Here is a 24,553-nt window from a genome sequence, read left to right on the forward strand (position 1 = left end):
GGCGTTGGGCAGTTGGTGGGCGCAGCGGATGAATCTGGAGGCGAGGGAGGAGCAAATGAGGAGGCACTGTTCAAAAACCTCCGCTAGTTTCCTTATATGGAGTCACTTCCGAGTGGCTGACAAGTAGGCCCAGGCGATCCTGTCAAATCCCGAAACAGTCGCACAAGCGATACGTGGCGAAAAAGGCGGTGCGAGAATCGAGGCGTCCCTGCTTTATCCCGTCCGAGTACCGCGGTCTTCTCCTACTTCGCGCGCTCCCCAAAATTCGGATCCCACTAAATACGCTAACCACAGGGCAACTTGTCAGACGGGAGAACTCCTGCGATCCGTCGCTCAAAAATCCCCAAGTTCATAAAGTTCAATCGACAGATATAAGAATGGATCAAGGCGACTGAACAAAAATTGACACCCTCACTTGAAAGTCATTGATCCAGAGCAAAACACCTTTACAACATCAAAAAGCAGGTCAGAAATATTGCCAACTCCTTCCTCACTCAAACCTCGATCCATTCGGGGGCTACTGATGAAGTCATGTACCTAGGGTAGGGTCATGAACCTGACCAAGGTACCCTCCCCAAGGACATCTCTTAGAAGAAGCCGTCTTCCAGTCGACCAAGAGAGACTCCACTCGACGGACTAGAAGACACTCGACGAACCTGAAGACACTCGACCATGAAGACTCACTCGACCACCAGGAGATCAGGATCTACTCTGTATCCAAACGGTCTTTAATTAAGTAGTCTTAATGGTCATGATGGCACTTTATGTAGGGCGTTACCAGTAACGCCAGACCTTAATGTACTTTAACCCTCTACTACGTGGGCTGGCTGGGGTCTTGGCGTCCTCTATATAAGCCACCCCCTCCACTGGTAGAAGGGTTCGCACCCCTGTAACCCTCACACACATAATCCAGTCGACCGCCTCCGGGCTCCGAGACGTAGGGCAGTTACTTCCTCCGGGAAGGGCCTGAACTCGTAAAACACTTGTGTGTACAACTGCTCCATAGCTAGGATCTTGCCTCTCCATACCTACCCCCCATTCTACTGTCAGACTTAGAACCATGATAGTACACGCCCTCTCCGCCCCCATTCTCGCTCAATTTGGAGCCGCAAGACCCTGTTGATCGATTCCCCTCTCTCTTCTGCATCAATTACAGGACGAGCGGAGCAATCCATGCACCTCCCGACGCGCCGCCGCCCTGCCTCCTTATCGTTGGCGAACCTGGCCACCTCGGCGGCCAACTCCACCTCCACCCGAATGGCGACTTCATCCTGAGCATGTCGGTGCCCTCAGATCGCCTCGCCGTCGACCACAGCGATGCCGGTGAGCTTGGCGCGCGCTCTGGCCACAGGTAAACGACGATGGCTGTGGGGCCCGTCTGTCAGCCACACACTCTAACGGCCAGGTCCCGCCCGTCAGCTTTAAAACTCATGCGCGTGTACCGGTTCACTACGTCGACTAAAGGCATATTTTGTAAATACGCCTTCGACATGGTCAGCCGGACGGGCTTGATCACCTCTGGGCCTGCTGCACTATGGCCGAATCAGCCTAGTTGCACAGTGCAATTTCTTCTTTTTTTTCCAGAAGCTTGCAAAAATTCCATATATCAAAATATTTGTCCAAATGAAATAATTCAAACTCCTATATTCTTATAAAAATCCCACCTATTTAATGATGTAACTTTTATACACAACCATCACACTTTTCCGTACTGTTCAAATTTAAATTCAAATTTGAGCATTTATTTTCCCCTCTGAAAATCCATTTCCACTATTCCTTAACTCCAATTCCAAAACTAAGAATTTTTGCATTCTTAGTTTTCATACTACTATTTAACAAAAATAGATGGACATTTTTATGAGCACTTTTATTTTTCTGTTTTGCTATTACCTTATTTTTCTCGTTGTTATTTTGCAATTATAGATTGTGTTGCTGATGAATGAGTTGGACCTCAAGAATTTGAAGACCCCGAAGACTTTGCTGAGCCAGACAAGCAGCCCTTTGACCATGATACACCTCTCTTGTTCATCGATAAATTTTTCGGTATGCATGAAGATGTTGTTGATTATGAGCTTGATATAATCGTTGCATTGATGCATGCCCATTGGCACTTGCATGTTCGTAGCTCTACCTCGTGGAAGAGATGCGATGAAAAACACTTCATATTGATGCATGATGTTGCATGTATGCCATGATCACCTTGGGGTTGCATTCTTTCGAGAACCTCACCGGGTGCCCCTAATGACCGTGGGTGATGTTTAACTAGGTCACCACTTGAGGAAGAAGTGGTGTACTGAAGCAAGCATTTGTGTGTGTAAAATGATGGATTAGATTTAAGGTATGATTATCGTCCCAACCAAATATGTGCAACCACTCTACCCCTTATGGGACGGGGCATTGTTAATTACCTAGTCCGATACTAGGAAGGTGCCCGCATTACTTGTGACGGGGGTGACATGAGGTCACTCTCGGGATGGGATCGTGATTGGATGGGCGGCCATGACTATTTTCACAGGGCACTGGACACACCGTTGGTCCCTTTGTGTATGTGTGATAATGAAAAGGGCAGTGTCCCAAAATCTTATGCTTATACACGAGGGTTGTTGGTGTACAAAAGTGTGGGTACTTATGTACCCCTTACTAGTGCACGGGCAGTCGCAGCCACACCTGCGGCAGGGCCTGGCGAGGCAGAGGAAGGCAAAACCCGAAGACTACCAAGACAAATGCCCAAAGTGCAAGGAGTTTAGGGCAAGCTGGACCACCCTCGGCAAGGGCCTTGCCGGGGCAACCCGCAAAGCACCAGCAAGTCCATCGCCCTTGGGGCAGAGAGCTCTGACACCATTGACAACGTTAAGACCACACATGCCTAATAGCATGAAGCTCCTCATAAAGATTGACAGCCCACAAGTATACATGGGACCCGAAGACGAAGATCCCCAGCAAGACCCTTGTCGGGGACGACTCCAAGGCCCCCGGCAAACCTTGCCGGGGACGATCGCAGGGCCACGGCCAGACCCACGCCCGGCAAGGTTTAGCCACCTCACCACCACTCCCGTGCGATGATAGGCGTGCCAACTAAGCAGACACCTGCATGGCGGCATGCAGATCATCGTGGAAGCTTACCATTGTGCCAACACAACAGCTAGTTGGCCGGCGTGGCACAGCAAGCCTGTCGACCCGGACGCATGTCAAGGCGAGGAGGGGCGGCGAAGGATGAGGTGGCTTCTGTTGCCATCCCCAATAAAGCAAGACGACACGTAGACGACGCATTAAATGTGTTTGTCCTACGTTGTCGAGCGATAAGCTCGTACAACTGTAGCTTGCCACCTCTTGTGTGCCACTGTGGCAACCCCTTTGCATAGAAAAGGAGGCCCAAGGCATACAGAGAGAGGATTCAGACTTTTGGACAAAGCACGCACCATAGCTAGTTCAAAAGCTCAATAACACACATATAAACCAGACAAGCAGGACTAGGGTATTACGCATCTTTGCTTCCCGAACCTGGATAAAAATCCCCTTTGTGCTAATGGCTCGACCTGCGCTTCGTGCAGCTAATCCCCCGCCGAACGTAGAAGGGATCCTTGTGACCCCATAGGTGATCGGTTTACCTGACATCTTTGGCGTGCGAGGTAGGGGGAATTAGTTGTGAGAATCTGGTATGTTAGTTAGTACAGTAGTTTCTTCGTCGCCATGGCTCCGAAGAGGAAGACGATCGTGACGATCGGCCCAATCAAGGTCGACTGCGCCACCCTGGTGCGAGGGGCAGGGCGAGCGACATCGTCTATAGCCGCAACGGCGATATGTGCAGAAACAAAGAGCTAAGTTAACTAAACCTTGAGTAATCCTTTCTTTTATAAGGTTATCTCCCTCGATGGTTTCGGTCCTTGTATGGAGAACCTGCACGCAAAAGGAACCCTGCTGCGATTGGCAATGGCCCTGTTCTGTTTTGAGTCCGCTCAACAGTTCGGGTGCTGTGCTCTGCTAAGGACAATGGGGTACCATGCTGTAATCAACAGCGCCCTTGTTCTGCTTTGAGTCTGCTCGACAGCTCAAGTGACTGCGCCAAGAGCGGCAACGTAACCTTCTAGCATCGACGCCCTCCGCAGGCTGCTAAGGATTCGTCCTTCTAGCACCTACAACAAGGGGTGCACGCGCCATCAGGCCTATCCAGCTAAGCATAGGGTGCAGAAAATAAAAGGATAAACTAAACGAGAGAATAACATGCAACCAGTTCAAAGCGCAGCAAAAGTTATATTACATCAAATGTTGTTGGGATTCTAACTTAAGATAATTTGTCTTGAGTGTGAACTTGCAGCGACAATAAGGAACGAAGCAATTAATCTCGGCGCTGGCCCTCCAGCGTCGTGACTCACCTGACACAGCTGATGATGAGCTCGATGCACTCCTCGAGCGCCTGACGATCGACGCCCTTTGGCAAGCTATGAAGCGCCTGAGCGAAGTCGACGCTAGGTTTCCAGTGCGTCACCTGGGTGAGCACCTTGATCAAGGCTCCCGGCAAAGCTGTCGGGACACCTTGGCCAGGTAGGCTGCCCTGGTGGATTGGAGCAGCTTCAGGGCGTCAAGGACACGCTCGAAGAACAAGGACAGCCTGGCGCTGTCAGCCACGTTCGCCTCACGGGAGAACCTAAAGTTTGGCATGCCCTTGGCAGTCAGCTGCGCAGTAAGCTTCTCCACGACGTCCACAAGGTGGCTGGTCCAAAGCTTCGTGCTCTCCACGAGCTCGTTGTGGGAAGTAATGGCAGCCTGCAACAGCAGTTTCTTGTCCGCGAGATCCTTGGCCAGGATCTACTCACGAGCCTGGGACTCCAAGGGAATCTTCTCCTGGCTTCCCAACTTCAACTTCAGATCGTCAATGGACTCATTGGCCTTGGAGAGCAGCTTAGTTTTATCAGATATGGTGGTCTGCATCTCCTCTAGGTCGTAGAGAGCTTTCTCTCTATCATCCTTGAGCGTGGAGACCTCCTTGGTGAGTTTTGCCAGGTCCACCTCCAGCTTTTCCGCCTCGCCGGCCAGCTCGATCCTGGTCACCTCTGCCACCTCAGTGCACTCGATGGCCTCCTTCAGCTTGCCGGCATGGTCGAGGACCAGAGCATCCAGTGCCTCTTGGTGCCTCTGCATCAGGTCTTGGGTCCGCTGCACGACAAGATTTTCAATATCTTCGTCCTTGACGCGAAGCGTGGTGGCAAGTGCCGCTTCGCGAGCGACCAAGTTCTCCTCCTGAGCATCGAGTAGGATGCGGTGCTGCGTCTGGTCGGACTCGTCCTTAGCGACCTTCGCCTTTGCCACCTCTTGTGACTTGTCGAAATTGGCCTGCTTCAGAAGGAGCTCCCGCTGGCGCTCGCTTAGTTGGATTTGGGAGGCCTTCAGATCTTCCTGAGCCTTGTCAGACTAGATTTTCATCTAGGCGACGCGCTCCTGGAAGTCTGCCTCGGCCTTGTCCAGAGCCGCCATCCTGGAGTCCACCTTCTCCGTGCGAGCCCGATGAAGAGCTTGGAGCTTGTGGAAGTTAGCACCCATTGCTTGAAGGAGTTGGTCCTCCCTGGAGCCACTGCTGCTGATGCTCGTTTCATCAAGAACCTGGAGCCCGACAGCGGTGAGGATCTCCTCATCAAAGACCTCCCCTCGATTGGCGCTCTGGTGTTTGCCGCTCCTGGGATGCTGAAGAAAAGGTCATCACCAACCTTCAAGTACCTGCTCAGAGTAGGAGCTGAGGAGGAGCAAGGTTGGTCATTGACCATCTCCTCACCAGCAGGACCCTTGGCGGCCTCTCAAGTGGTGGCCTCGCCGGCCTCCCTGGTAAGCCCTGTGGCGTCCTACTTGGAGGCATCCTTGCCGGCCTCTCCGGCAGGCTCCTTAGCCGCCTCCTCCCTGGCAGGGTCCATGCCGGCCTCCCCGGCAGGCCCCATGGCAGCCTCCTCAGCGGATCCCTTGGAGGCCTCCTCGGCAGCAATGTTGGTGGCCTCGGACTCGGTGTTCTTGGTGGTCTCCATGATCCCGGCATCGATGTCCGCCTGGTTCACCAAGGGAAGATCTAAAGCCAAGGAGGGGAGAAGGGCAAAGCCAAAATCAGAAAAGTTTAAGACAGAGAAAAAGAAGGAAATCAAGGCGACGATGGCAAGGAGGAGAAGCAAGTAACTTACCCACAGTAAGTGGGGAGGATACGCCCCCTCCTCGGCAACGTCTGCTGCCGGGGATGGGGTCACCAGCGCTGATACGTCCATTTTGCATCATGGTTTTATATCGATATTTATTGCATTATGGGCTGTTATTACATGTTATGTGACAATATTTATGGCTATTCTCTCTTATTTTACAAGGTTTACATGAATGGGGAGAATGCCGGCAGCTGGGATTCTGGGCTGGAAATGGAGCAAACATTGGAGACCTATTCTGCACAGCTCCAAATGTCCTGAAACTCCACGAAAGTCATTTTGGGAATTAATGAAAAATATCCAGCGGAAGAAATATCTGAGGGGGGCCACCACCACCCACGAGGGTCGGGGGCGCGCCCTACCCCCGTGGGCACGCCCCCTGCCTCGTGGACCACCTAGTAGCCCTCCGGTGCCCATCTTCTGCTATATGAGGTCTTTTACCCTAGAAAAAATAAGAGGCAATCTTACGGGACGAAACTCCGGCGCCACGAGGCGGAACCTTGGCGGAACCAATCTAGGGCTCTGGTGGAGCTGTTCTGCTGGGGAAACTTCCCTTCGGGAGTGGGAAATCATCACCATCGTCATCACCAACGATCCTCTCGTCGGGAGGGGGTCAATCTCCATCAACATCTTCACCAGCACCATCTCCTCTCAAACCCTAGTTCATCTCTTGTATCCAATCTTTCTACCAAAACCTTAGATTGGTATCTGTGGGTTGCTAGTAGTGTTGATTACTCCTTGTAGTTGATGCTAGTTGGTCTATTTGGTGGAACATCATATGTTCAGATCCTTAATGCATATTAATACCCCTCTGATTATGAATATGAATATGCTTTGTGAGTAGTTACGTTTGTTCCTGAGGACATGGGAGAAGTCTTGCTGTTAGTAGTCATGTGAATTTGGTATTCGTTCGATATTTTGATGAGATGTATGTTGTCTCTCCTCTAGTGGTGTTATGTGAATGTCGACTACATGACACATCACCATTATTTTGGCCTAGAGCAAGGCATTATGAAGTAATAAGTAGATGATGGGTTGCTAGAGTGACAGAAGCTTAAACCCTAGTTTATAAGTTGCTTCCTAAGGGGCTGACTTGAATCCATATGTTTCATGCTATGGTTAGGTTTACCTTAATACTTCTTTTGTAGTTGCGGATGCTTGCAATAGGGGCTAATCACAAGGGGGATGCTTGGCCAAGAAAGGGCAGTACCGAAGCACCGGTCCACCCACATATCAAATTATCAAAGTAACAAACGCGAATCTTATGAGCGTGATGAGAACTAGCTTGATGATAATTCCCATGTGTCCTCGGGAGCGCTTTTCTCATTATAAGAACTTGTCCAGGCTTGTCCTTTGCTACAAAAAGGATTGGTCCAGCTTGCTGCACCTTATTTACTTTCTTTGCTTATTACCCGTTACATATTATCTTATCAAAAAACTATCTGTTACCTACAATTTCAGTGCTTGCAGAGAATACCTTACTGAAAACCGCTTGTCATTTCCTTCTGCTCCTCGTTGGGTTCGACACTCTTACTTATCGAAAGGACTACAATAGATCCCCTACATTTGTGAGTCATCATGACTCTTTTCTGGCGCCGTTGCGTGGGAGTGAAGTGCCTTTGGTAAGTGGAACTTGGTAAGGAAACATTTATATAGTGTGCTGAAATTTACTGTCACTTGTTACTATGGAAACTAATCCTTTGAGGGGCTTGTTTGGGGTATCTTCACCCCAACCAGTAGAGCAAATAGTTGCTCCTCAACCTACTGAACCTACTGAAAATGTTTGCTTTGAAATTCATTCGGGTATGGTAGAGAAACTGCTAGCTAATCCCTTTGCAGGAGATGGAACATTGCATCCAAATTTACACCTTATCTATGTGGATGAAGTTTGTGGATTATTTAAGCTTGCAGGTATGCCCAATGATGTTATTAAGAAGAAGGTGTAGGATCGATCGTATTTCTAGAGGGGGTGATTAGACTACTTGACCAAATAAAAATCTAGCCTTTTCCCAATTTTAGTTCTTGGCAGATTTTAGCAACTTAGCACAAGTCAAGCAATCAACCTACACATGCAATTCTAAGAGTATAGCAGTGGAATGTAAAACAATTGCATATGAAGGTAAAGGGGAGGAGTTTGAGAAGGCAAACGCAATTGGAGACACGGATGTTTTTGTCGGGGTTCCGATAGGTGGTGCTAGCGTACATCCACGTTGATGGAGACTTCAACCCACGAAGGATAACGGCTGCGCGAGTCCAAGGAGGGCTCCACCCACGAAGGGTCCACGAAGAAGCAACCTTTTCTATCCCACCATGGCCATCACCCACGAAGGACTTGCCACACTAGGGTAGATCTTCATGAAGTAGGCGATCTCCATGCCCTTACAAACTCCTTGGTTCAACTCCACAATCTTGTCGGAGGCTCCCAAGTGACACCTAGACAATCTAGGAGACACCACTCTCAAAGAAGTAACAAATGGTGTGTTCTTGATGAACTCCTTGCTCTTGTGATTCAAATGATAGTCTCCCCAACACTCAACTCTCTCTCACAGGATTTGGATTTGGTGGAAAGAATATTTGAGTGGAAAGCAACTTGGGGAAGGCTAGAGATCAAGATTCATATGGTAGGAATGGAATATCTTGACCTCAACACAAGTGTAGGTGGTTCTCTCTCAGAAAATGTATGTTGGAAGTGTAGGCACGTTCTGATGGCTCTCTCCATGAATGAAGAGTGGGTGGAGGGGTATATATAGCCTCCACACAAAATCTAATCGTTAAACACAACTTACCAATCTCGGTGGGACTGAATCGTGAAACTCGGTCGGACCGATTTAGCAAATAATGTGACCGTTAGGATTTTTGGTGGGACCGACATGTCAACTCGGTGGGACCGATATGGTTAGGGTTAGGGCATAACGTAATCTCGGTGAGACCAATTACACAAACTCGGTGAGACCGATTTTGGTAATAAGCTAACCAGAGAGTTGGTCAGGTAAACTCGGTGGGACCGATTCGCTCATCTCAGTGAGACCGAAATGTTACGAAAGGGAAACAGAGAGTTTGCATTGCAATCTCGGTGGGACCGATCGCTCATCTCGGTTGGACCGAAACGTTACGAAGGGAAATAGAGAGATTACAATCCCATCTCGGTGAGACCGAGATCCCTATTGGTGAGACCGAAAAGACTAGGGTTTGTGGCAGTGGCTATGACATCTGAACTCGGTGGCGCCGGATAGAAAGAATCGGTGGGGCCGAGTTGGACTTTTGGTTTAGGTCATATGTGGATGTGAGAAGGTAGTTGAGGGATTTGGAGCATATCACTAAGCATTTTGAGCAACAGACTCATTAAGCAACACCTCATCCCTCCTTGATAGTATCGGCTTTTCCTATAGACTCAATGTGATCTTGGATCACTAAAATAGAAAATGTAGAGCCTTGAGCTTTGAGCTTGATCCAATCCTTTTGTCCTTAGCATTTTGAGGGATCCATTTTTCTCATCCATGCCATGCCAATCATTGAGCTTTCCTGAAATATTTATCTTGAAATAGCATTAGCTCAATGAGATATATGTTGTTAGCAATTGCCAAAACCACCCAGGGATAGTTGCACTCTCAGAAGGTCTTCCCTTTATCTTTGAAGGGAGATGCATTGGCATGGTATAGTCTATGTGATGATATGGGATCCTGGGACTATAAATGATTGAAATTGGAATTTCACCAGAAGTTTTATCCTGTGCATCTTGTTCATCGTGATCGCAATTATATATATAATTTATGGCCTCGTGAAGGCGAAAGCATCACTCAAGCTTGGGGGAGGCTTAAGTCAATTTTATATTCATGCCCCAATCATGAGCTATCAACAGAAATGATTATTCAAAAAATTTATGCTTGGCTTTCTCTCAATAATCGCTCCATGATCGATACTTCTTGTGCTGTTTCTTATATGATGAATACTATTAAATTCAAGTGGGATTTATTGGAAAGAATTAAACGCAACTCTGAAAATTGGGATTCCGACGATGGTAAGGAGTCAGGTATGACACCTAATTTTGATTGTGTTAAATCTTTTATGGATACCGATGCTTTTCGTGGATTTAGCACTAAATGTGGACTTGACTCTGAGATAGTAGCTTCCTTCTGTGAATCATTTTCTACTCATGTTGATCTCCCTAAGGATAAGTGGTTTAAATATGATGCTCCCGCTGAACTAAAAGTAGTTGCACCTGTTACAGTTGAAGAAAAGATTATCAGTTATAATGATCCTATTGTTCCTACTACTTATGTTGAGAAACCACCTTTCCCTGTTAAGATAAAGGATCATGCTAAAGCTTCAACTGTGGTTCGTAAGAGTAATACTAGAACGTATACACCACCCGAGCAAATTAAAGTTGAACCTAGTATTGCTATCGTTAAAGATCTCTTGGCCGATAATATTGATGGGAATGTTATTTACTTTTGTGATGAAGCTACTAGAATTGCTAGACCCGATGCTAAGAAATGTAGTCCTATTGTAGGCAAGCCTGTTATTTCTGTTAAAATAGGAGATCATTGTTATCATGGCTTATGTGATATGGGTGCTAGTGCCAGTGCAATACCTTATTCCTTATATGAAGAAATTATGCATGATATTGCACCTGCTGAGGTAGAATAAATTGATGTCACAATTAAGCTTGCAAATAGAGATACTATTTCACCAATTGGGATTGTTAGAGATGTTGAAGCCTTGTGTGGGAAAGTTAAATATCCTGCTGATTTTCTTGTTCTTGGTTCCCCGCAAGATGACTTTTGTCCCATTATATTTGGTAGACCCTTCTTGAATACTGTTAATGCTAAGATAGATTACGAAAAGGATGTTGTTACAATTGGCTTAGGGGATATGTCTCATGAGTTCAATTTTGCTAAGTTTTGTAGACAACCCCATGATAAAGAATTGCCTAGTAAGGATGAAATAATTTGTCTTGCTTCTATTGTCGTGCCTCCTACAGATCCTTTAGAATAATATTTGCTAGACCATGAAAATGATATGTTTATGAATGAAAGAAGGGAAATAGATGAAGTATTCTTTAAACAGGGACCTATTTTGAAAGACAACTTGCCTGTTGAAATCCTAGGGGATCCTCCTCCACCCAAGGTTGATCCCATGTTTGAGCTTAAACCATTACCTGATACTCTTATATATGCTTATCTTCATGAAAAGAAGATATATCTTTTTATTATTAGTTCTAACCTTTTAGAGCAGGAAGAGGAAAGATTATTGAAAACTCTGAAGAAGCACCGTGCTGCTATTGGATATACTCTTGATGATCTTAAGGGCATTAGTCCCACTTTATGCCAACACAAAATAAAATTGGAGGAAGACGCTAATCCAGTTATTGATCACCAACGACAGTTAAATCCTAAGTTAAAAGAAGTGGTGAGAAAGGAAATACTAAAGCTCCTTGAGGCAGGTATAATTTATCCCGTTACTGGTAGTCAGTGGGTAAGTCCTGTCCATTGTGTCCCTAAGAAGGGAGGTATTACTGTTGTTCCTAATGATAAAGATGAATTGATCCCGCAAAATTTTTTTACAGGTTATAGGATGGTAATTGATTTCCGTAAATTAAATAAAGCTACTAAAAAAGATCATTACCTTTTACCTTTTATTGATCAAGTGCTAGAAAGACTATCCAAACATACACATTTTTGCTTTCTAGATGGTTACTCTGGTTTCTCTCAAATACCCGTGTCAGCGGAGGATCAAGCAAAAACTACTTTTACTTGCCCTTTCGGTACCTTTGCTTATAGACGTATGCCTTTTGGTTTATGTGATGCACCTGCTACCTTTCAAAGATGCATGATGGCTATATTCTTTGACTTTTGTGAAAAGATTTGTGAAGTATTCATGGATGATTTCTCCGTTTATGGATCCTCTTTTGATGATTGCTTGAGCAACCTTGATCGATTTTTGCAGAGATGTGAAGATACTAGTCTCGTCTTGAATTGGGAAAAGTGCCACTTTATGGTTAATGAAGGCATTGTCTTGGGGCATAAAATTTCTGAAAGAGGTATTGCAGTTGATAAAGCTAAAGTTGATGCTATTGAAAAGATGTCGTGTCCCAAGGACATTAAAGGTATAAGAAATTTCCTTGGTCATGCCGGTTTTTATAGGAGGTTCATTAAGGACTTTTCTAAAATCTCTAGGCCTCTGACTAATTTATTGAAAAAAGATATTCCTTTTGTCTTTGATGATGATTGTGTAGAAGCATTTGAAATACTTAAGAACGCTTTGATTTCTACACCTATTGTTCAGCCACCTGATTGGAATTTACCCTTTGAAATTATGTGTGATGCTAGCAATTATGTTGTAGGTGTTGTTCTAGGGCAAAGTGTTGATAAGAAACTAAATGTTATTCAATATGCTAGTAAAACTCTAGACACTGCTCAGAGAAATTATGCCACTACTAAAAAAGAATCCTTACCAGTTGTATTTGCTTGTGACAAGTTCACACCTTATACTGTCGATTCTAAAGTAACTATTCACACTGATCATGCTGCTATTAAATATCTTATGGAAAAGAAAGATGCTCAACCTAGACTTATTAAATGGGTTCTCTTGCTACAAGAATTTTATTTCCATATTATTGATAGAAAGAGATCTGAGAACCCCGTTGCAGACAACTTGTCTAGGTTAGAGAATGTTCTTGATGACCCACTACCTATTGATAATAGCTTTCCTGATGAACAATTAGCTGTCATAAATGCTTCTCATACTGCTCCATGGTATGTTGATTATGCTAATTACATTGTTGCTAAATTTATGCCACCTAGTTTCACATACCAGCAAAAGAAAAAGTTTTTCTATGATTTAAGACATTACTTCTGGGATGACCCACACCTTTATAAAGAAGGAGTAGATGGTGTTATTAGACATTGTGTACCTGAGCATGAACAGGAACAGATCCTACACAAGTGTCACTCTGAGGCATATGGAGGACACCACGCTTGAGATGGAATTGCACATAAGGTATTGCAATCCGGTTTTTATTGGCCTACTCTCTTCAAACATGCCCGTAAGTTTGTCTTCTCTTGTGATGAATGTCAAAGAATTGGCAATATTAGTAGACGTCAAGAAATACCTATGAATTATTCTCTTGTTATTGAACCGTTTGAAGGTTGGGGCTTTGATTATATGGGACCTTTTCCTGCCTCTAATGGCTATACACATATTTTAGTTGCTGTTGATTACGTTACTAAGTGGGTAGAAGCTATTCCAGCTAGTAGTGCTGATCATAACACCTCTATTAAGATGCTTAAAGAAGTTATTTTTCCGAGGTTTGGAGTCCCTAGATATTTAATGACTGATGGTGGTTCACATTTTATTCATGGTGCTTTTCGTAAAATGCTTGCTAAGTATGATGTTAATCATATAATTGTATCCCCTTATCACCCACAGTCTAGTGGTCAAGTAGAATGGAGTAATAGAGAGCTCAAATTGATTTTGCAAAAGACTGTTAATAGATCTAGAAGGAATTGGCCCAAGAAACTTGATGATGCATTATGGGCCTATAGAACTGCAAATAAAAATCCTATGGGTATGTCTCCATATAAAATGGTTTATGGAAAATCATGTCACTTACCTCTCGAACTAGAACATAAGGCATATTGGGCTATTAAAGAGCCCAATTATGATTTCAAGCTTGCTGGTGAGAAGAGGTTATTTGACATTAGCTCACTTGATGAATGGAGAACCCAGGCTTACGAGAATGCCAAACTGTTTAAAGAAAAAGTTAAAAGATGGCATGACAAAAGGATACAAAAGTGTGAGTTTAACATAGGTGATTATGTGTTGCTATTCAACTCTCGTTTAAGAATTTTTTGCAGGAAAACTTTGCTCTAAACGGGAAGGTCCTTACGTTATCAAGGAGGTCTATCATTTCGGTGCCATAAAAATTAACAACTTTGAAGGCACAAATCCGAAGGTGGTGAACGGTCAAAGAATCAAACATTATATCTCAGGTAATCATATAAATGTTGAAACTAATGTTATTGAAACCGTAACCCCAGAGGAATACATAATGGACACTTTCCAGAGTGTTTCAGACTCCAAAAAGGAATAGGTATGTGGTACGGTAAGTAAACTGACTCCAAAATAGTTCTAATAGCAATTTTCTCCGTTTTGGAATATTCAAGAAAATAGGAAAATAAGAAGTAGTCCGAGAAGGACACGAGGCATCCACGAGGGTGGAGGGCGTTGCCTACCTCCCTGGGCGCGCCCCCTGCCTCGTGGGCACCTCGTGTGCTCTCTGGACTCCGTTTTCTTGCACGATACTTCTTTCGGTCGGTAAAAATTCATTATATAATCTCCCGAAGGTTTTGACCATCGTATCACGCAAATATCCTCAGTCTTTGTTTCGAGCAGTTTTTTTGACAGGTCTAGAGCACCATGACGTCCTCAAGCGCCCCCAAGGACAAGTTTTTCGAGAGGGTCATCAACCCCTACCTCGCGGAGGTGCTGCATCACCCTCAAACCATTGAGATGCGTGAGGGGGTGCTGCACATCCGCGATGTGGAGGGACCAAGGAATACCGGAAGCGTGGAGACAAAGATCGAAACAATGGAACAACCAGTTTTCAAGTGCGAAGGGATGGTGGAACATGGACTCAACGCCAAACAGATGATGATCGCGGAATTCACCAACAACCACAAGTTGGACGCCAAGAACATTGGGGAGACCATCTTCAAGCTTCAAGAGAAAATCGAGCACCTCCAAGCCTAGATCTATGACCTGCAAAACCAAAACTATGAGTATGAATATAGATTCAAGAGGATGATTTTGGCTGCAGATTTGAGGATCCCGGAGACTTGATCATCCTTCTATGATGGTGAGCCTATGCCTTGGAAGACGGACGACAAGCCTACATCCATCAACAACTCCATCTTCATCACCTCCGAGGACATACTCACATGGGTATGGGCACTCCCCTTGGCAACTGCCAAGCTTGGGGGAGTTGCCCCGGTATCGTATCACCATCACACTCCTATCTTTACCGTTTTTCTTAGTTCGATCCTTTTGGTAATATCTTGATCTAGTAGAATAAAGTTTTGGAATGAATTAGTTTTGATTTTTGCTTTGTTATCCCTCTATGTAATTGAGTCTGTGAGCTATATAATAAAGATTAGTGTTGAGTCAAGGGCTTTGCTATCTTGCTATGATCCTGAGGAAGAAAAATAACAAAAGGAAATCAAGAGACCATATTGATCTAATGATAGTAATGACTTCACATATAAAGAGTATGATACATAAAAGTTGTTGAGAGTTGGCAGACATAGTTTTCATCATCGTTGCAATTAATAGGAAGTAATAAAGAAAGAGAGGTCCTCACATATAAATATACTATCTTGGACATCTTTTATGATTGTAAGCACTCATTAAAGTATTACATGCTAAAGAGTTGATGTTGGACAAGGAAGACAACGTAATGGGTTATGGTTTCTCACATCTCAGTTAAAGTATATTGTCATGGATCATTCAAACATGTTGAGCTTGCCTTTCCCCCTCATGCTAGCCAAATTCCTTGCACCAAGTAGAGATACTACCTGTGCTTCCAAACCTCCTTAAACCCAGTTTTGCCATGACAGTCCACCATACCTACCTATAGATTGAGTAAGATCCTTCAAGTAAGTTGTCATGTTGCAAGCAATAAAAATTTCTCTCTAAATATGTATGACTTATTAGTGTGGAGAAAATAAGCTTTATACGATCTTGTGATATGGAAGTAATAAAAGCGACGGACCGCATAATAAAGGTTCATATCACAAGTGGCAATATAAAGTGATGTTCTTTCGCATTAAGATTTCATGCATCCAACCATAAAAGCACAGGACAACCACTGCTTCCCTCTGTGAAGGGCCCATCTTTTACATTATGCATGAGTCAAGGTGATCTTCACCTTTCCCTTTTCCATTTTATCCTTTGGCAAGCACCTCGTGTTGGAAAGATCCTGATACATATATCCAATTGGATGTAAGTTAGCATGAACTATTATTGTTGATATTACCCTTGTGGTAAAAGGTTGGGAGGCAACACTATAAGCCCCTATCTTTCTCTATGTCCGATTAAAACTCCATAACCATAAGTATTGCGTGAGTGTTAGCAATAGTGAAAGACTAAATGATAGTTGAGTGTGTGGACTTGCTGAAAAGCTCTTATGTTGACTCTTTCCTATGATACGATAAATTGCAGTTGCTTCAATGACTGAGATTATAGTTTGTTAGTTCTCAATAAAGTTTCTGATTCATACTTGACATTGTGAATAGATTGTTACTTGAGCATAAGAAATCATATGACAATATATATATATATATATATATATATATATATATGTTGCTGTTATAAGAATGATCATGATGCCCTCATGTCCATATTTTATTTTTATCGACACCTCTATCTCTAAACATGTGGACATATTCTTCGATATCGGCTTCCGCTTGAGGACAAGCGAGGTCTAAGCTTGGGGGAGTTGATACGTCCATTTTGCATCATGATTTTATATCAATATTTATTGCATTATGGGTTGTTATTACACGTTATGTCACAATACTTATGGCTATTCTCTCTTATTTTACAAGGTTTACATGAAGGGGGAGAATGCCGGCAGCTGGGATTCTGGGCTGGAAAAGGAGCAAATATTGGAGACCTATTATGCACAGATCCAAAAGTCCTGAAACTCCACGAAAGTCATTTTGGGAATTAATGAAAAATATCCAGCGAAAGAAATACCTGAGGGGGCCACCCACCACCCACGAGGGTGGGGGGCGCGCCCCCCTGCCTTGTGGGCCACCTGGCAGCCCTCCGGTGCCCATCTTCTGCTATATGAGGTCTTTTACCCTGGAAAAAATGAGAGACAAGCTTACGGGACGAAACTCCGCTGCCACGAGGCGGAACCTTGGCGGAACTAATCTAGGGCTCCGGTGGAGATGTTCTGCCGGGGAAACCTCCCTCCGGGAGGGGGAAATCATCACCATCGTCATCACCAACGATCCTCTCATCGGGAGGGGGGCAATCTCCATCAACATCTTCACCAGCACCATCTCCTCTCAAACCCTAGTTCAGCTCTTGTGTCCAATCTTTGTACCAAAACCTCAGATTGGTACCTGTTAGTTGCTAGTAGTGTTGATTACTCCTTGTAGTTGATGCTAGTTGGTCTATTTGGTGGAAGATCATATGTTCAGATCCTTAATGCATATTAATACCCCTCTGATTATGAACATGAATATGCTTTGTGAGTAGTTTCGTTTGTTCCCGATGACATGGGAGAAGTCTTGCTATTAGTAGTCATGTGAACTTGGTATTCGTTTGATATTTTGATGAGATGTATGTTGTCTCTCCTCTAGTGGTGTTATGTCAATGTTGACTACATGATACTTCACCATTATTTGGGCCTAGAGTAAGGCATTGTGAAGTAATAAGTAGATGATGGGTTGCTAGAGTGACAGAAGCTTAAACCCTAAGTTGCTTCGTATGGGGCTGATTTGGATCCATATGTTTCATGCTATGGTTAGGTTTACCTTAATACTTCTTTTGTAGTTGTGGATGCTTGCAATAGGGGTTAATCATAAGTGGGATGCTTGTCCAAGAAAGGGCAGTAACCAAGCACCGGTCCACCCACATATCAAATTATCAAAGTAACGAACGCGAATTATATGAGCGTGATGAAAACTAGCTTGACGATAATTGCCATGTGTCCTCGGGAGCGCTTTTCTCATTATAAGAACTTGTCTAGGTTGTACTTTACTACAAAAAGGATTGGGCCACCTTGCTGCGCCTTATTTACTTTCATTGCTTGTTACCCGTTACAAATTATTTATCACAAAACTATCTGTTACCTACAATTTCAGTGCTTACAGAGAATACCTTACTGAAAACCGCTTGTCATTTCCTTATGCTCCTTGTTGGGTTCGACACTCTTACTTATCGAAAGGACTATGATAGATCCCCTATAGTTGTGGGTCATCAAGCACCTATGCCCGCCACCTCCTCCTCCGAGCGCATGGGCTCGTTGGTGGGTGCCCTTGCCGGGGACGCCCCCCTGGTCTGCGTAGTCGATGGGGTTGGTGTGTTTGGGATGGCCCTTAGTGTCTCCTTCTGCTGATGCTCCCCTCTTGCAGGTCTGGCAAGGTCATCAATAAGAAGACGCTCTCCAACGCCCGTTGGCAAGAAATAAGTGATAAACTTACGCTGGGGGCTAGAATGGGGGCTGCGCCGGGGGCTGGACTCCGGGTTGATGAAGATCATCCCCGATGCATGAGGAGCGCTTGTCGGGGGTTCAACACTGATCAATGCCCTACCTCTTCTCACCCTCTGAGCCAGCGTCTCCGTGTCCATGTAACGGTGAGATCAAGTCAAGATGAAGCGATTCAAGTAAGGGATCAAAGAGTAGATGGGGGAAGCAGAGTACATACTCGTCCTCTTCCTCTACCCTCCTCTCCTTCCTCTGGCTGAACAACCCAAGGTCGTATTTGGCTGCTGGGACGGAGCCCGCCGGGGAAGGAGACGGGGTCTTTACGCGCTCGACCGAGGAAGAAGCCGCAACACGTTTGGTCGAAGAGGAAGGAGCGGCTGCAGCTGTCTTCGCTGCTATGGCCTCCTCCAGCGCCTCCGCAATCGCGTGCCTCGTATGGCGCATGGACTGCACCTGAGCTGCGTGGCCTTGATGCGGCGGACTAGCTCGCCAGAGCCGGTCCGCTGCAAGACGCGTCTCTTCTTTGGGGCCAAGGGCTCGGACGCCTCCTCGGCTGACTCTTCGGCTGCCTCTGCGGCGAGGGGAACCCCGACGCCAGCACCGCTGGTCTCCCCGGCGGGCCCCACCCACTTAAGGAATTGTTGCTCCTCCTCAGCCTCTTCGGCCTCGTCCTCCACAGTGCCACAGCTACTGGCCTCTGCGGCAAGTGCTGCCTCCTCTGCCCTAGCAGCAATGTGTGCCACGTCTTTGCGAGTGGTGGGGCGGATGAGCTCTGGCCGACATGGACGGTGCCCTCCAACAAGTTGTCGAAGAACTGCTGCACCAACTCTGCCGCTGGCTCGGCCCAGGTTGGATCAAGGCCATGGGCATAGAAGGAGGGCATCGTAGCAATGATCTCGATCAGGCGGAATGGGTGGCCGGTCTTGCCGGCCTTTGCAGCCTAGTCGGTCCTCTCAGCGCTGCCGTCCTTGTCAATCTTGAGCTGAAAGAGCCTCTGGCAAACGAACGCATGTTGCATCACTGTGAAGTTATGCTTCAATCCAGGGCGGAACCTCATGATATCTGTCGCGTTCTTGAAATCCCAGGTCGGCCTCCCCTTCTTTTGCAGAGGAGCAATACAGCGACGGATGAAGTCGTCCCCAATCATCTCCAGGGTGAGCCCGACAGAGACGAGGCGGAGGATTCTGGTGGTAGCGACCGTGAGCTTCCCATCGTTGGGATCAAAATCGCTCCAGTCCCCACCATGGACCAGTGGACTCCGACGTACCTCGCAAAACGGTTTTGGCTCTTTCTCTATGATCCAGCACCACCGGCCTCGCCATTCCTCCCACCGCTCCTTCTTGCAACCCTCCGGTTATGCGCCCTTGAACAGAGGTCTTGGGATCCAAGCAACAGAGCCAGTAATGGCATCTGTCGGTGTCCTAGATTCCGGGGTACCCAGCCCTGCCTGCCTGTAGCCCACCGCATGACTCCATCGGCGGCCTGGTACGGCCCGGCATCAACACCAACACCGCAAGACCCTCACGAGGGGCCAAGCCTCGCGAGGCGGACGACGCCAAGACCCTCGAAGAAAGTGGCCTCCTTAGGAGGGCTCCTGAGGGGCAGAGAGTTCTATGCAAGTTATCTCATGAGGGTCGGCTGACGTGAGCCATGACGACCAAGGCCAGGCGGGCGCCAGGCGGGTGCAGGGCGCATGTTTCCTCCTCAGTGCAAGGGAGGCAAGCCACAGGCGCGGAGTCCCGAGGAATCAGCCAAAGGTTTCCATTCTGGTGCAACAAGACGAAGACCACCAGGACGGCAGGACGGAGGTCATCACCGAGCCCACTGCAGCGTCACGACCAGAGATTTTTCGCAGACGAAGGCTACTTTTGTGAGGATAGACTGTACTACTTGTCCCCTTTCAAATCCCGCGATTGTGGAATCCCTTCCCGCTCATATTTGGGAAGAGGACCAAGGCCACTATATGTAGGACCTAGACACCACCATAGAGGGGGACAAAGATCAGAACAAGTAGAGCACCACACCAGCTCAAGAACACCTCACCTCCTGAGGCTTGTTCATACTCTGTACTAGTTCACCCATAGCCCCTCGAGGCAATCCACCACACCACACTGGATTAGAGTATTACACCACAACGGTGGCCCGAACCAGTATAAATCTCTATGTCTTTATGTCTCTTTGAGGTCGATGCGCTAGGCTTAGGAGGAACGCTAGTAGGCAGGCTGGGCAGGTTGAGATCTCCGCACGCACCCCAGAGTTCGAACCTCTCATGGGTTGCCGGATCCCTAAATCCGACATTTGGCACGCCAGGTAGTGGTGCGTCGGATCCTCTCTCCCGTCGTTCGATCCACCACTGCTCGGACACCTCCATGGCCGACGCATGCAGGGCTCGCACCGAGCATTGGGCTGCGGTCGCCACCTGCATCGCTCAGACGGCTCTGGCGGGTGACGGCTGTGCCCGCCGTGCTCCTTCTCCAGTGCCCAACACCGCCACGGGCCCTGTCAGCCACGAGCAACAAGCTTCATCGCTGCACCCATCGGTGCGCCGTGACGGCCGCACCGCTACTCCATCACTGACCCCAGCAGCTTCGTCATCCCACGCGCGCCGCGGCCAGGTGGACACGCAGACCGCTCTGCTCATGGCGCGGGAGCTTCTTCGCTACCGTCCAGTGGGTGATCTCTACGAGGAGTGGCTCGAGCAGATCGCCGAGCTCATTAGCATCGCGCACGGGGGCTCCGATGGGCCGGCTCGCTCACTACCTCGGCAACCACCTGAAGCGGGCGACATCGTGCATGGGGATCCTCCACCTCTAGCCCGGGGCGCAATCATCGAGCCAAGGCATATGGCTCCACAGCACGACCCGCAGTGCCCGGCGCCGGCTCGGGATGATGTGAGCTGCCAAGTGGTGCAACGTCCCCAAGGAGAAGCGCGCTAGGCTCGCTTGCCACCATAGGAGGTGGCGGTGCGCGTGCACCAGGACCACGTTCCTCCCCCTCAACGACCTCAAGTGGCCACAGCAGGATGACGCGTGTTCACTGCGGAGCCCTGCAAATTCGTCTGGCCGAGCAAGTTCAAGCCTGACCTGCCTCCATGCTACGATAGCACCGCAGACCCTGCCGAGTTCCTATAGCTCTACGAGCTGAGCATCAAGGCAGCCAACGGCGACGAGAAGATCATGGCAAACTGGTTCCTGATACGTCTCCAACGTATCTATAATTTATGAAGCATTCATGCTATTTTATTATCTGTTTTGAATGATTACGGGCTTTATTATACACTTTTATATTACTTTTGGGACTAACCTATTAACCGGAGGCCCAACCCATATTGCTGTTTTATTTCCTGTTTCAGTATTTCGAAGAAAAGGAATATCAAACGAAGTCCAAACGGAATGAAACCTTCGGCAGCGTGATTTCTTGGAAGAATATGATCCTGGAGACTTGGAGTTCACGTCAGAAGATCCTCGAGGCAGCAACGATATAGGAGGGCGCGCCCCCCTGTCTCGTGGGCCCCTCGAACACCTCCCGACCGACTTCTTTCGCCTATATAAGCCTACGTACCCTAAAAACATCGAATATCAAGATAGATCGGGAGTTCACCGCCGCAAGCCTCTATAGGCACCAAAAACCTCTCGGTAGCCCATTCCGGCACCCTACCGGAGGGGGAACCCATCACCGGTGGCCATCTTCATCATCCTGGCACTCTCCATGACGAGGAGGGAGTAGTTCACCCTCGGGGCTGAGGGTATGCCAGTAGCTATGTGTTTGATCTCTCTCTCGTGTTCTCTCTATGGCACGTTCTTAATGTATCGCAAGCTTTGTTATTATAGTTGGATCTTATGATGTAGGATTTTTGGAGTTCCAGAAGAATACATTTGATACAGATTACTACAGACTGTTCCGTTTTTGACAGATTCTATTTTCTATGTGTTGTTTGCTTATTTTGATGAATCTTTGAGTAGTATTGGAGGGTATGAACCATAGATAAGTTGGAATACAGTAGATATTACACCAATATGAATTTACAATGAGATCATTACAGTACCTATGTGGTGGTTTTATTTTCTTATACTAACGGAGCTTACTAGTTTTCTGTTGAGTTTCGTGTTGTGGAGTTTTCAAGTTTTGGGTAAAGATTCCATGGACTATGGAATAAGGAGTGGCAATAGACTAAGCTTGGGGATGCCCAAGGAACCCCAAGGCAATATTCAAGGACAACCAAGACCTAAGCTTGGGATGCCCTGGAAGGCATCCCCTCTTTCGTCTTCATTCATCGGTAACTTTACTTGGAGCTATATTTTGATTCACCACATGATATGTGTTTTGCTTCGAGCATCATTTTCTTCCACTAGTATTTGATTGATTTTATTTATAATAATGTTTTGCATCTTTAGTTTCAATAAAAATGTCAAGGATAGCCTTTACCATGCTTATTTTGCTAGTATACATGTTGCTGTTTGAAAACAGAAAGTTTACCGCTGTTGGAAAAATTCCCTAGAAAACTCAGAGAATGATATAATGTTGAAACCTTTTTAATAATGAGCTCTGATAAATTTACTACAGTGGGAATTTTATTTCATAATTTTTGGAGTTAGGGAAGTATGATGAATCTTGCATTCTTTACAGACTGTACTGTTTTGACAGATTGTTGTTATGTTTGCATTGTTTGCATATGTTTGCTTGTTTAATGATTCTATTTGAGGATAGGAGTATTAAATATGTAGAGGCATTTAGTATGAAATTTTTAATAATAATTTTAGTGATTTGTTACAGTAGAAAATGATATAAGGTTTTGCATTGGTTTATACTAACCAATCTCACGAGTTCTTGTTGAGTTTCTTGTGGATGAAGCCTTTGAGAAAAAGAGAAACCATGATATGAGAGGAATTAAGGACACACAAAAGTTCAATCTTGGGGATGCCCAAGGCACCCCAAGATAATATTTCAACATGTCTCAAGCATCTAAGCTTGGGGATGCCCCGTTAGGCATCCCACCTTTCTTCTTCAACAACTATCGGTTAGTATCGGTTGAGCCTAAGTTTTTGCTTCTTCACATGAGTTGTGCTATCCTTGCAGTGTCATTTTATTTTGTTTTGCTTGCTATTTGAATAGAATACCAAGATCTGAAATTCTTAAATGAGAGTGAGTCTTCATATAGTTACATAATTATTTAGCTACTCATTGATCTTCACTTATATCTTTTTGGAGTAGTTTGTCAATTTACTCGTGTGCTTCACTTATATCCTATGAGTAAATGGTTGAATGAGTTGATTGTCATAAATCTGAAATTATATATGTATCATTTCCTTATCCCATGGGGAGTAATGAGTTCACATCTAAAAAGTTGAGGTTGTAAATTTATTGAAGGTTAGCAAGCATTGTATTGGTCATTTGAACAATTCATGAAATAATATTGAAGGAAGAGAGATTTCATATATAAATACACTATCCTAGACATCTTTTATAATTGGGAGCACTCATTAAGTATGACATGCTAAAGAGTTGATGTTGGAGAAGGAAGACAACGTAATGGTTTATGTTTTCCGACATCTCAGTTAAAGTATATTTTCATGGATCATTCAAACATGTTGAGCTTGCCTTTCCCCCTCATGCTAGCCAAAATTCCTTGCACCAATTAGAGATACTACTTGTGCTTCCAAATATCCTTAAACCCAGTTCTTCCATGAGATTCCACCATACCTACCTATGGATTCAGTCAGACCCTTCAAGTAAGTTGTCATCGGTGCAAGCAATAAAAATTTCTCTCTAAATATGTATGATCTTTTGGTGTGAAGAAAATAGCTTTATACGATCTCTTGTTATGTAAGCAATAAAAGTGATGGACTACATAATAAAGGTCCATATACAAGTGGCAATATAAAGTGACGTTCATTCGCATTAAGATTTTGTGCATCCAACCTTAATAGCGCATGACAACCTCTGCTTCTCTCAGCGAAGGGCCTATCTTTTACTTTATGTCTTTTACTTTTATGCAAGAGTCAAGGTGATCTTCACCTTTCCCTTTTTCATTTTATCCTTTGGCAAGTACCTCATGTTGGGAAGATCCTGATATATATATCCAATTGGATGTCAGTTAGCATGAACTATTATTGTTGACATCACCCAAAGGTGAATACGTTGGGAGGCAACACTATAAGCCCCT

Source organism: Triticum aestivum, chromosome 3B (genome assembly GCF_018294505.1).
Source record: "Triticum aestivum cultivar Chinese Spring chromosome 3B, IWGSC CS RefSeq v2.1, whole genome shotgun sequence".
Taxonomy (NCBI): domain Eukaryota; kingdom Viridiplantae; phylum Streptophyta; class Magnoliopsida; order Poales; family Poaceae; genus Triticum; species Triticum aestivum.